Source organism: Macaca nemestrina, chromosome 6 (assembly GCF_043159975.1).
Source record: "Macaca nemestrina isolate mMacNem1 chromosome 6, mMacNem.hap1, whole genome shotgun sequence".
NCBI classification, from domain to species: domain Eukaryota; kingdom Metazoa; phylum Chordata; class Mammalia; order Primates; family Cercopithecidae; genus Macaca; species Macaca nemestrina.
In genome coordinates, this window is record NC_092130.1 from 109,270,387 (window position 1) to 109,284,335 (window position 13,949).

General features: G+C 39.7%; 1 protein-coding gene and 1 pseudogene across 8 annotated transcripts in view; both read right to left on the reverse strand.

Moving 5' to 3' along the window:
* Nucleotides 1-13,949, reverse strand: part of LOC105499492 (erbb2 interacting protein) — a 151,218-nt gene that overhangs the window by 92,002 nt on the left and 45,267 nt on the right. The window lies entirely within an intron of this gene.
* On the reverse strand, nucleotides 4-4,806 carry LOC139363865 (T-cell leukemia/lymphoma protein 1B pseudogene; annotated as a pseudogene).

The following is a 13,949-nucleotide window of genomic DNA, read 5'->3' on the forward strand; positions in this document are numbered from 1 at the left end:
GCAAAAAAAAAAAAAAAAAAAAATTAACAATAAAAACGGATCCTTATGACTTTAAGGAACATCTCTTTTAATACCTCATTTATATAAAAGTTAAATTAAACTTCTCAAAAATTAACCTCTGTAAACTGAAAATAGTTAAGACCAAATAGTCACACCAAAATATTAGCCTCTTAAAAACACACACACAAGTGTATGCACACACATACACATATTTACTAGCTTCTAAATAAATGACTAGCTTTTTTTTTTAAGAGACTGGGTCTCACTCTGTCACCTAGGCTGGAGCCCAGTGACACAAACATGGCTCACTGCAGCTTCAAACTCCTGGGCTCAATCAATCCTCCCACCTCAGCCTCCTGAGTAGCTAGGACTACAGGTATACACCACCATACCCAGCTAATTTTAAAATTATTTTTAGAGACAGAGTCTCACTATGTTGACCATGCTGGTCTTGAACTCCTGGCCTTAAGCGATTCTTCCACCTCAGTCTCCCAAAGTGCTGGGATTACAAACGTGAGACACTGCACCCAGCCAAATGGCTATCTTTACAGTGGATAGTCTTCATACATTTATAAACTATTGAGAGGCCTCATTATATAAATAAATACTCTTCCACCTACCACTAAAATGCCATTAATTTGAACTTACTGGGAAATAATTTTCCAAGCAAATAAACTCGGCCAATTATATCTTAGTAATTTTTCATAGTTCTATGTGGCAGGCACTGTTAACTGTTCATGGATTTATTTCCCCTTCTAATACTTTTTTTTTTTTTGAGACGTATCACTCTGTTGCCCCGGATGGAGTACAGTGGTGCGATCTCAGCTCACTGCAACATCTGCTTCCTGGGTTCAAGCAACTCTCCTGCCTCAGCCTGCCGAGTAGCTGGGATTACAGGTGTGCGCCACAGCTGGCTAACTCTTTTTTTAGTATAGACGGGGTTTTGCCACGTTGGCCAGGCTGGTCTCAAACTCCTGACCTCAAGTGATCCACCTGCCTTGGCCTCCCAAAGTGCTGGGGTTACAGGCGTGAGCCACCATGCCTGGACTTTCTTTTTTTTTTGAGACAGGATCTTGTTCTGTCACCCAGGCTAGAATGCAGTGGCACAATCATGGCTCACTTCAGTGTCAACCTCCTGGGCTCAAAGGATCCTCCTGCCTTAGCCTCTTGAGTGGGTGGGACTACAAGCATCCACCACCACAGCCAGGTACCCTTTTTTTCTTTTCTTTTTTTCTTTTGTGTGTGTGTGTGTGTAGAGACAGAGTCTAACTATGTTGCCCAGGCTGGTCTCAAACTCCTGGCTCAAGCAATCCTTCCACCCACCTCAGCCTCCCAAAGTGCTGGGTTTACAGGTGTGATCTGGCCTTCCTTTCAAGACTCTAGATTATTCAGGGCAGTAAGGGGCCCAGCTCAATTACCTCTTTTGAGCTTTCCATGCCTGGAGGGGTCACCAAGAAATGGGTAACACAGTGAAAATCAAAGGCTTATATTCTGAAGTCTGCTTTGGTGGTGAAATGCGGGTTCATTCTGGAAAAACATCTGCTTTCCTGATAAATCGGAGCAAATATGTCTGATACCACCACTCTCCCATTTTTCTAGCCTTGTATGTGTTCACAGTATCTAGTGCTGTAACAACCATCCTATTACCATAAGTCAACAAGCATGAGGATTAATAAATAACCAGCCAATAAATAAGACTGACAGAGGAAAAAAACAAAACAAGCTGGAGTTTCAAATAGCACTGCTGAGCAGCTGAATTAATGCTAACTATTCTCTATTTCTGGATTTCTTGGTATGTGGGAAAACTAATTCCCTTATTTGCTTAAATTATTGCTATGTTTTCTGTACTTGCAGCCAACACATTCCAAAGTGAGACAGCTTAATAAATAATAATCTTAATAAAAAGTGCATACATCATAAATCATCTTTTTCTTAAAAACTCAAGAGTGATATCCATTTATGTGTTTCAGAATTTCAGAATTGCCCTAAATACATCAAACTATTTGTCGCTATGCCAAATGGTATAGGACTAACGTGTTTAACGTGTGTGTTTAACGTTCTCTAAGAATTCTACATATACTGCATACCACAAAAAATAACAACAGCGACGAAGCTGTGTGTACAGCAAGCAAAGTTTGCCACCAAGTCTTCTGTCACTCATACATACTCCCACAGATATGACAGTCTGGTGGAATGGAGCTGCCAGTAAACTGAAATGGAATAAGACCATGGTAGGAGCAGGGCAGAGAGAAGAGAGATGCTTGTATTCAAAAACTTTAGTTTGAAATACTTGAAAGATATCTGAGTAGGACATTGAGTAAGCAGCTAGATACAGGCATTCAGAGATGTGGGAAGAGATCCAAGCTGTGGATATAAATTTGAAAGTCGTCTGCTTATAGATGATATTTAAAGCAATGAAATTAGATGAGATCATCAAGGGCAAGAGGGCAGACAGAAAAGAGAATAGGTTCAATGGTTGAGCCCCAAAACATTATAGACCAGCAAAGGACACTGAAGAGAAGCAGTCAAGTGAAGCAAAAGAGACACTCTACTCCGACAGAAAAAGTGTGATATTCTAAAAGCCAGGTGGAAAAAAAAAATGTTTCAAGGAGGAAGATGTTATCACCTCTGTTAATAAGGACTTAGAATGGCCATTGTGTATTAATGTGAAAGTCATCGATTATCTTGACAAAATCACCTCTAGTTGGTGGGGCAAAACACTACTTGGAAGGGATTCAAGAAAGAGCAGAAGAACTAGAACAGACAACTCAGGTAGTTTTGCTATATAAAACATTAGAAAAATAAAGTAGTCGCCAGACCCGAATATGAATGAAGAGCTACAACAGTAGATTTGTAGGCAGATAGATAGAAATAATCTAGTAGAGAAAAAGAGGAGCTCATTGATAATTTTCATAAGCAGGATTTGGGCAACCATTCATAGACTGCCCTAGTAAACTCTGCCACCAATTTAAAAAGCTGCTCATGAGGAAGAAAAACAAATCTTGGCTGTAACTGCAACTAGCTACTTAATATTCACTCATTGTTTTTGAAAAATACAGATACTATACCCTCTCCCTAGAGATTCTGATTTACTAAATTAGGTACAGTATAAAACTCAAAATTCTTTGTCTTAAACAAAATGTCGGGCCGGGTGTGGTGGCTCACGCCTGTAATCCCAGCACTTCGGGAAGCTGAGGCAGGTGGATCACGAAGTCAGGAGATTGAAACCAGCCTGGCCAACATGGTGAAACCCCATCTCTACTAAAAATACAAAAATTAACTGGGCGTGGTGGTACACACCTGTAATCCCAGCTACTCAGGAAGCTGAGGCGAGAGAATTGCTTGAACCCGGGAGGCGGAGGCTGGAATGAGCCAAGGTCGCGCCACTGTACTACAGCCTGGGCGACAGAGACTCCATCTCAAAACAACAACAACAACAAAATGTCATGTGATTCCTTTTTCCAACACAGTTTCAACAATAATCAATGCATGGTCAATCTTATTTCATTTATACCATAGCCACTATCATTTAGCCTTCCCCATCCTCTGCTTGAGATTATTTTGACAAAAGTCTCAGTTTGAGAATTACTATAAAAATTGAAAAGTAAAATCACTATAAAGATTTTTTTTTTAATACAGCACATTTTCTATTTACCTAAAGAGATCACAAGATATACCTGGCTATGTATTTTTTTTTTTTCGGTGAGCAATAAAGTTTAATTAACCAGTACTGCGAGGTCACCTTCATGAATTAACATCCTGCTCTGGGCTGAAGGACTGAACAAGCAGAAGCAGAGGCCAAACCCATCCCTCCATGCTCCCCATTGTGCAGATGGACTCACTGAGGCTCCAGCACACACTGCTTGCTCAGCACTTCATCTATTTCAGGCCAAAGTGTCAGCAGAACTGATACCCACAGGGCATCCAAGTCCACATCCAGACCCAGTTCCCTCTGTGGCCATCTCTTAAACCAAGCCACTGACTGCTGATGGTGAGTTTCCAATCATGGGCTGCACTGAGGGTGCCAGAGGCCTGGCTGGGTATGCAGCCTAGTGGGTATGGAGTGAAGGAGATTTGGGAGTGGCATCTAGAATATCAGCATGAGGGGCAGAGAGGAGAAAGAGAACCCATGGCTTGCAGCCAGCAGGGGAAACGGGCCCAGTGCACAGACGGGGCCCCTAGTGAAGCCCATCCAGGCCAAGCGCCCTCAGTACAGATCTGAGTGGAACAGGACAAGACTGATAAGTAAAGAAAATGAGAGAAGCTGAGCAGGCAGGGGCCCCACTGCCTCCTGCCTGCAAGGAGGCCATGCTGGATGTGCAAATGGAATAGCAGGTACACAAAGATCCTCACTGAGGCGGCCCGAAGAGACATGAGGCCAGAGGAGTCAGGGCAAGCAGGGCCAGCCACTCCCAATGTCAGTCATTCCTTGCTGGCCAATATGTTAGGACCAGCTGCTCCATGGAAACGATCTGGTCCACTATTTCCCAGAAACTGGAATTTGCTGCTTGGTACCTCCTCCTGGGGTAGAGCTGCCACACGGGGAGCAGTTGGGAGAAGAGCAGCTGGCTGGGGGACAGTGGCTCCGGGGTGTGCACTGGCATCAGCCGCATGTGCACCATGATGCTGGGTTCATATGTGCTGCCCTGGGAGCTCAAGCCCCCGGGCCATTCTCTGTTCAGGGGACTGAGTCGCATAACCACGGTCACCCAGGTCCTCCCCTCGTCATCCTCATAGATGCCAGGCCTCCAGATCCACAGAGAGTTAGGGGGGCGCCCTGAGATGCGGAGAAGCTTCGGAGGCCATGGCAAGGCTGCACTCCGGGGTCGCCTCGAGGCGCACGTGTATACTCAACTGGATTTAAGAGCAATCTTATGTGGTGCAATATTTCGTTTAGTAAAAATGTAAAACAAAGCCTCCTCAGGCATTCCCACACCTATCAGATGATATTTAGTGGTTGTGTAAGATCATTTAGTTTAATCATAGTTATCACAATGTTGCTAATCTGTATTTGGTATATTTGTGCTTAGTTCCAAGGCATTTTATGAACATTATTAACCCCTTACTGATAAGTACATAAATAATTAAAATAATAATATGAAAAAGAATAAAGATAGAAGGTAGAAGAGTAAAAAAAAGTTTTTAAACTACTTAAGTAATGAAAAAATTATAAACGCTGTGTAAGAGTAATTCTGAAGGACAACAGTCAAAAACTATATATAAAATGTGATACGCCTATAACATATACAAGAAACAAAGAAAAGATGCTGATGGCTAGATCATACTTATAACTAGAAGATCAACATCAGTGTCTGGTCCCATTAGCCTAATTCTAATCAAGAAGAAAGCTGGGTGTTTTTTCAATATGAACAGTGTTAAAATTTAACAGTGTTAAAATCAAACTATGGTTAACCTAAACATGTCTAAAAATGTATTACTGTGCAATTAAGTGGTAGACATACACACTGAATTACCAGGGAATCCTTACATTTGCAAAATTTTCCATTTTTATATTTTTAGATACAATTTACACAATGAACACATTCTAAGAGTATAGATGGTAGAGAGATACAATCATATAACCAGCAGGAATCAAGACATGTTAACATTTCCATCACCCTAAAAGGTTCACACTTGCCCCTTCCCAGTCAACACCTGACTAAGGCAGCCTGTCCTGAATAAAAGTACATTTGTGTACAAGTGTTAATAAGAACACAGGCTTCTGTTCTCATGGGTAAAGATATGAGAATGAAACTGCTGGGTCATAGTCTGTAAGCAATTTAATTCTATTCAAAACTATTGTCTTACAAAGTGGTTTTATTATTTAACACTCCCAGAAAAGAGAATTACAATTACATTCTCACCAACACTTGGTATTTTCAGTCTTCCTTAATTTTGCATTTTTCTAATTACAAATGGCATTGAGAAGCCTTATCTGTATCTAGATCTCATTTTGATGAGACAGATCAACAAGTCTCATACTTTAATGGAATAATGCTTTCGGAGAAGAGAGATCAAATTTTGTATATGAGAGGAAGGCACATTATTGTGATCGAGAGTACACTGTGTTGAAAGAAAATTCTCCATAAACATTTCACATTCCTGCATGTTCTCGGTCCTCTGAGTAATGTTATTTACATAAGGTGTTTGTATGGAGACATTCTAGGATAGTAACACTAAGCAAGATTCAGAGAGTCCACCTTCCCCTCTCCAGAAAAGACTTGCTTACACTCCAGAGGAGAGGATGGACAGGTTACCAGTGGTCCTAAATAAGATCAGGTTTTCTATTTGGGGGTTCTTCTCCTATAACGTACACTACTGCATGAGCAGGTACTATAGGACTCTCAGTATGTCACCCTGTGAAGAACTGACACAAGACATTGCTCTAGTTACTGCTTTTGTGGTAATAATCTCTCTGTCTCTAATCTGAAGGTATTCTGTTTTCTGGCAGGCTTAACTTTTTAGCTTATAAATAGGGTAAAATCTCAGACTTCACTATTTCTGACTTAACCACTGTAGACTGAAAAACACGGCCAGAATGTTTTACAACACCTAAAATAATGAGATAGAATCTATTTCCCCAACCCCATGAATTTGGGCAGGCCTTGTGACTTGTTTATATCAACTCAATGCAGCATAAGTTTTGTTAGGCAAGTGACAGTCCCTATGCCTCATGATTTGCAAAGTCCACCTTTACCTTCTTTGAATGTTGCCCTGAGAATACAATGCCACAAAGAAGCCTGGGATAAAAGACCACATGCTGATTCACATAATTCAGAGAAACAGTCAACTGCTGTTGTTTTAAGTCACCAAGTGGTGGAGAGATTCTTAACACAGAAACAGACCTAAAACAATTGGTTTTTGTTGTTTAAAAATAACAAACAAAAGTTTTAAATAGTTATTTCCTTTTTATCCTAACAGCTATAGAATCTGTACCATAAGCACCCCTCCATTTTCTATATCAGTAATCTGCGGATTTTTTTATTCCCCTCAGTCAATCTTGCTACAGGTTTATCTACTGGATTATCTTTTCAAAGAGGAAATGTTATATTTTGTTCATTTTCTTAGAGTATGCTTTCTATTTCATTGATTTCTGCTTTCTTCTCTATATTTTCTGCCTTTCACTTATTCTGAATTTCTTTTTCTGTCCTTAGAATAAAACTTTCTAATCCTTATTTCTTCATTAAACTTTAAAGATACAAATTATCCGAGTACTACTTTAATAATTTAAGCACACATTTAATAATTTTGATGTTGTCTTTTGCTGAATATATTTAATGTCCTTGCTAATTTTCCATCTGATTTATTATTTTACTGATGGGTTATTCAAAACTGACTTCCTTAATTTCAAAATATTTGGTAATCTACCAAACCTCACTTTGTTACTGATTTCTATGTAATTCCAATGCAGTCAACAGAACAATACTATCATTTCAAGTCTTTGAAATATGTTGAGACTTTCGACGGTCCCACATAATTCTTAGTGAGAGGTTCCATGTGTACATGAATGTCACATACTACATCTCTTGGGTATAATGTTCTATAAATATCAATTAGATAAAATTGGTTGACAGTTGTGTTCAAATCTTCTATAGCCTTACCAATTTATGGCTTTCTTTTTCTGTAAGTTATCGAAAAGTATAGGCATCTCTTAACTACAGTTGTAAATTTGTCTATTCTTTTATTTTTATTTCATGTATGTTGGAGGTCCACTATACCGTGAATAGATATTTAGGGCTCATGCCTCCTTGGTGAATGGATCCTTCTAACATTATGAGGTTTTTTCCCCTGTTAGTAATCCTTGTCTTTTAATATTTTGCCTGATGTCACGATAGTCCTATAGGAGCTTTCTCTTGATTAGTGTTAATGTGGTATATATTTTCCATCCATTACTTTTAACTAAACGTCTTTACATTTCAAGTACCCATTTGTAGGAAGCATAATGTTGGGTCTTTTTAGAAATCAAATTTGACAATTTCTATGTTTTAATGGTGGCCTTAGATCTTTCATATTTTATGTAATTATTGCCACGAGAGAACTTAAAACTATCACATTATGATTTCTTTTTTTTTTTTTTTTTTTTGAGATGGAGTCTTGCTCCAGGCTGGAGTGCAGTGGCACGATCTCAGCTCACTGTAACCTCCACCTCCCAGGTTCACGCGATTCTTCTGCCTCAGCCTCCCGAGTAGCTTGGACTACAGGCGCCCGACACCGCGCCCGACACCAGGTAGTTTTTGTACTTTTAGTAGAGACAGGGTCTCAAACTCCTGACCTCAAGTGATCCCCACCGCCTCAGTCTCCCAAAGCACTGGGATTACAGGTGTGAGCCACCACACCCAGCCTCATATTTATTTTCTATTCATTCTTTGTTCATCTTTTCTTACCTTCTAATAAAGTTTTCCTTTTATTCCATTTTATCTCCTTTTATGGACTTTTAGCTATCCTACATTTTTGGTTGCTCTAGAAATTACAATATGCATTCTTCATTCAATATAGCCCATTTTCAAATGATATACCATTTCACATATAATCTAAGTACTATAAAAGAGTATGCATATATTTACTTCCATCTTTTGTGCTGTCTTATATTTTACTGACACATACTATAAATTCTACAATACATTGTTATTTTTGGCTTTGTGCTATCCACTGTCATTTATATAAATTTAAAAACTAGAAAATAAACTTTCATATTTATTCACATTTACCATTTCCTTCCGTCTTTATTTCTTATCATAGATCTGCTATTAAGGCTATTTGATCAATTTTTTAAATTTAAGATATTCAATTTTTCAGTTCCAGAATATGCATTTGGTTTTTTGGCATTTCCATTACTCACCTGAAATACTCAATCCCCCATATATTATCCTGCCAATTGCCTTAATGTTCTTTTCTCCTAATTCCAATAACTGGGTCATCTATAAGCCTATACAATCACCCTTTTCCATGTCTTTGTATATTTCATATATTTTATAATATTCTAGACACTATAAAGTAATAGTCAGAAATTCAGTATAATTTTATTCATTTGGTTTTGGGGCTTTTTTTCAGACAGGGTCTCAGTCACCCAGGCTGGAGTGCACTGGCACAATCTCAGCTCACTGTAGCCTCAACCTCCCAGGTTCAAGTAATCCCCAATCTCAGTCTCCCAAATAGCTGGGACTATAGGCATGTACCACCACCAGAGTCAGCAATTTTTTATTTTTTGTGGAGACAGGGTCCCACTATGTTGCCCAGGCTGGTATTGAACTCCTGGGCTAAAGCAATCCTCCTGCTTCCACCTCTCAAAGTGCTAGGGTTACAGGCATAAGCCACTACGCCCCACTATAATATTGTTTTAAGTGTTATTTCCCAGGGAGTGTAAGGTCCTTCTACTTCTCCCAGGATAAAGGTTGGAAATTCAGATTTCTAGTAGAGTCCATTTGAGCTGGGACTGGCAGCAGCTTTAATTAGACTGAATTCATCTGTAATAAGCCCAAATCCCAACCTCCCCATCACTGACCCAAAGTCACCTTTTCGATCTTGTCAAATCTGAGGTAGTAGAAGTTTGGGTTGCAGTTCCAAATATTTTTTCTTTCAGTTTACCTTTAGATTCAAGTCCAACAGGGCCCCAAATTCCAAGCACTCTTTGAATTTGCAGGACTACATGATTTCTCTATGCTTTCAATCCTCTCCTATCCTGCGACTTCTTGGCAAAATGTAACGGGAAGACAGAACCAAAGTATCATGCTTAATTATTTGATTTTTGTCTTTGAGGCTCTGTCAGAGTCCCACATCTTCCCTAAAGCCCCCACTGTCATTCAAGGATCCTAATTCTCGAATGCCTTTATCCTATAACTTCAATGTCTCTCCATATTATCCACCTATACTGATACCAGACACTTGCCCCCAGGCAGGCAAACCGCCACATTCACCTACACAGAACTCTTGTTAACTCTGAAATTCAGATCACTAAGGCTTCTTTGAGTCCACCAATTTTTGTTAGCCCTATTTTATAAGTGTAGGTCAAGGTAGAAGAATCTGTGGAATTCTCTTCCATCTCAGTGTAGCAGGACTGACATAACTTAGGAAACAAGAAAGCCTCAATTTTTTTCCAACAGAAAAACTCGCTCATTCCACAATTAGCCATATGACTACAAATGCAAACATCTCAGACAGAATTAACTATGAAAAGCTGACATAAGACCATTCTATAATCTGAAGGAAGAGGTGGGAGAGAACAAGGAAAGAAAACAGCTCAATATGGCTCATAACAATACTTGGAAAAGGTGAAACTGCATAAAATAAAGACTGGAAGTCTGTGGGTAAATTTCACCTGTTCCTAGCATAGAGTTGACTTGGCTATTTTCAACAATAAGTCAACAAAAGGTGTGCAAAAAGACATTTGTGACAATACGGATTACAAATATGTATATTCACAAAGCTGTTGCTTAATATGACAGGGAAATTAAATCATGGCACTGTTTCAAACCTAGAAATAGCTTTCTTGTCTAATCTTTCTTTTTTTGTGTGAGACAGTCTCATTCTGTCACCCAGGCTGGAGTACAGTGGCGCGATCTCAGCTCACTGCAACCTCTGCCTCCCGGGTTCAAGCAATTATCATGCTTCAGCCTCCACAGTAGCTGGGATTACAAGTGTACGCCACTACACATAGTTAATTTTTGTAATTTTAGTAGAGATGGGGTTTCACCATGTTGGCCAGGATGGTCTCAAACTCCTGGCCTCAAGTGATTCAAGCACCTCAGCTTCCCAAAGTGCTGGGGTTATAGGTGTGAGCCACTGTGCCCAGCCTCTCATACAGTCTTGACTGGATTCTAAACTCTTCCCCATAAGATGCAATCCTGTAGCAGGATTAATTTCCCCACATGTATTCCATCACTTCTCTCTACTTCCTCATGTTTATGTCTATGCCAGAGTAATTCCCAATCACCTTTGTTTCTCCTAGTAATTTGTAATAACTTCTTTTCCTCCATGAATTCATTATGCATGACTTAGGGAGCCCTAAATGGAAACAGAAAAAGGCAGTCAAATTCACTAGAAAGAACCCTAATTATGATGGGGAATATTAAGTCTATCCTTACAAAGAGAAACAGTCTAAAATACTCTAAACTGATTGTGACCACACACAGCAATATGCTATACCAAGCAGGTGTATTTTTTCTCTCATCTTAAAAAGAATCTCTCCTGAAACCACATCTCTCTCTACAGCTACCAACCCATTACTCTGCTGTCTTTTACAGAAACATTCCTCAAACAAGTTGTCCACATGCAGTGACTTCAATTATTCTATCAAGTGTTCCTATATCCACTCCAATCACACTTTTGTCCCTATCGTTTCAAGAAAAACTGTTCTTAAAACATCTAAAGTCAATAGACAATCTGGCCAGGCACAGTGGCTCACACCTGTAATCCCAGCACTTTGGGAGGCGCCACGGCAGGCGGATCACTTGAAGCCAGGAGTTCGCGACCAGCCTGGCCAACATGGTGAAAGCCCATTTCTACTAAAAATGCAAAAATTAGCCAGGCGTGGTGCAGGGCACCTGTAATTCCAGCTATTCAGGAGGCTGAGGCAAGAGAACCGCTTGAATCTGGGAGGCAGAGGTTGCAGTGAGCTGAGATTGTGCCACTGCACTACAGCCTGGGTGACAGAGTGAGACTCCGTTGCGAAAAATAAAAAAATAAAAAAATACGGCTGGATGTGGTGGCTCACGCCTGTAATCCCAGCACTTTGGAAGGTCAAGGCAGGCAGATCACTTGAGGTCAGGAGTTCGAGACCAGCCTGGCCAACATAGTGAAATCCTGTCTCTACTACTAATAACACAAAAATCAGCTGGGCATCGTGGCACATGCCTGCAATCCCAGCTACTCGAGAGGCTGAGGCAGAAGAATCACTTGAACCCAGGAGGCAAAGGTTGCAGTGGGCCAAGATCCCGCCACTGCAATCCAGCCTGGGCGACAGAGCAAGACTCTGCCTCAAAAATAAACAAACAAATAAATAAATAAAATAAATTCAATAGACAATCTAAATTCATTTCTCCCCCTTGCTTTCTTAGCAGCATCGCTTCCCCTTACTTTCCAAGTTTTCTTCATTTAGCTTCCAACACACCACACATTCTCCTAGTTTTGTTTCTATACCACTGGTCAAACCTCAGTTTCCTTTGCTAGTTGCTCCTCTTTATGCCAACCTCCTAACTCATTCCTAACGATACAAAGAACACAGATCTTGGCCTTCTTTTCTATATATACTCACACATTTGGTGCTCATCCAGTCTCAATTCCTGAACTCTTATCTACCTTTTAAATACTAAGTACTCTAATGATTGCTATCTTAGTTTGGGTTCTCCCAAAGGCAATGACTGAGGTAAGAACCTGAGTAAAAGTAGTTTGTCTAGAGAATGACCTACGGGAACAGGAAGAGTAAGACAGGGATGGAAGAAAAGCCAATATAAGGAATAGTATACTATCAATGTCATCCCTAAAGATAACAGGGGATCAATCTACTTAAACCTCCCAAGAAGCATATAGATGGTCTCTCAAAATTCTCTCCAGATAGAATGAGACGTGACCTTTTATCCATCCAGTATGATACAGGAACAGCACTGCCTCTATAGGCATTACCTCTGCCTCACTACCAATCTATGCTTACTTTCTAATCTTTTTGGCCTCCCACAGAAAAGAAATCACTGGGGCCAAAAAATGAAGAGTGTGTTTGCAGCAGGAAGCTCAGCCTGAGGAGACTCTAAGCTTTCATAGTATTATTTCCTGCAGGAGGGGTTAAAAATCAGAGGTGAGCCAAGAGAACTGTGATGCAGGACACCAGAAATGCCTGCTTTACTGAAGCCTGGACCACTCTCCTAAACCTCAGACTTGTATATCCAACTCCCCATCCAATGTCTCCATTCAGTGAAGGGATTTAAAGAAAAAAGCAGGAATTAATTATTTAGAAAAGAGAAACAGTAAAAATGACTAAATCCATCAGCTAGTTCTGTTTTTGGTAGAAGCAGAGAAACATAAAGAACAGACAATTTCCCAGCAGATCTAAAGAAATAAAACATACGAGTAGGAATCAGAATGGTAATTTAACAATACAGATAAGTATTTTTAGGCAAGGTGCAGGTGGGAGGATCATTTGGGGCCCATAGTTAAGAGACCCGCCTGCACAACATAGTGAGCCCTTGTCTATACAAAAAAATTACAAAATTAGCTGGGCATGGTGACACATGCCTATAGCCCCAGCTGCTCAGGAGGATAGCGTGAGTCCAGGATTTTGAGGCTATCAGGCTACAGTAAGCTATGATTATGCCACTGCACTCCAGCCTGGGTGACAGGGCGAGGCCCTGCCTCAAAAACAAACAAACAAAAAAGTATTTTAAAAAATAAAAAATCACTAAGCTCAAATAGTGACGTGCTTTACAATACATGACTTTATATAAAAATATAAATTATAAGAATTTTCTCAAGAAATAGAAAATCACAGATGAAATCAAGGGTGAAATTTGTCAAAATTACTACTGTAAAGGACAACATGAACCCAGTGCTTGCTTGCAAACTTTCAGGAGGTGAAATTTGCAAGGTTCAGGGTTCACAACAAAGAAGGAAGATTCAATATAACTGTGATACCAACACCTCTCAAAGTCAGTATAAAGCAACCATTTAGTTGCTTCTGTATAATTTAGGATTTTCTGAAGTATTCTTGAATCTAACATTTAGATCTAACATTAGAATTTAACATTCAGATTCAAGAACAAAAATGTTATATTTAGATTAAAGAATACTTCAAAAAATCCTAAATTATATGAAAGCAACTCAAATGCAACAGTAATAGTAAAACATGACTAAGGAGAATTGATTCTAGGAATGCCAAGACGATTTTTCTCTACGTGAGAACAATCTACTGACAATACCTCATCATACAATGAGACAAAAGGGGGAATACCAAAAGGTAATAA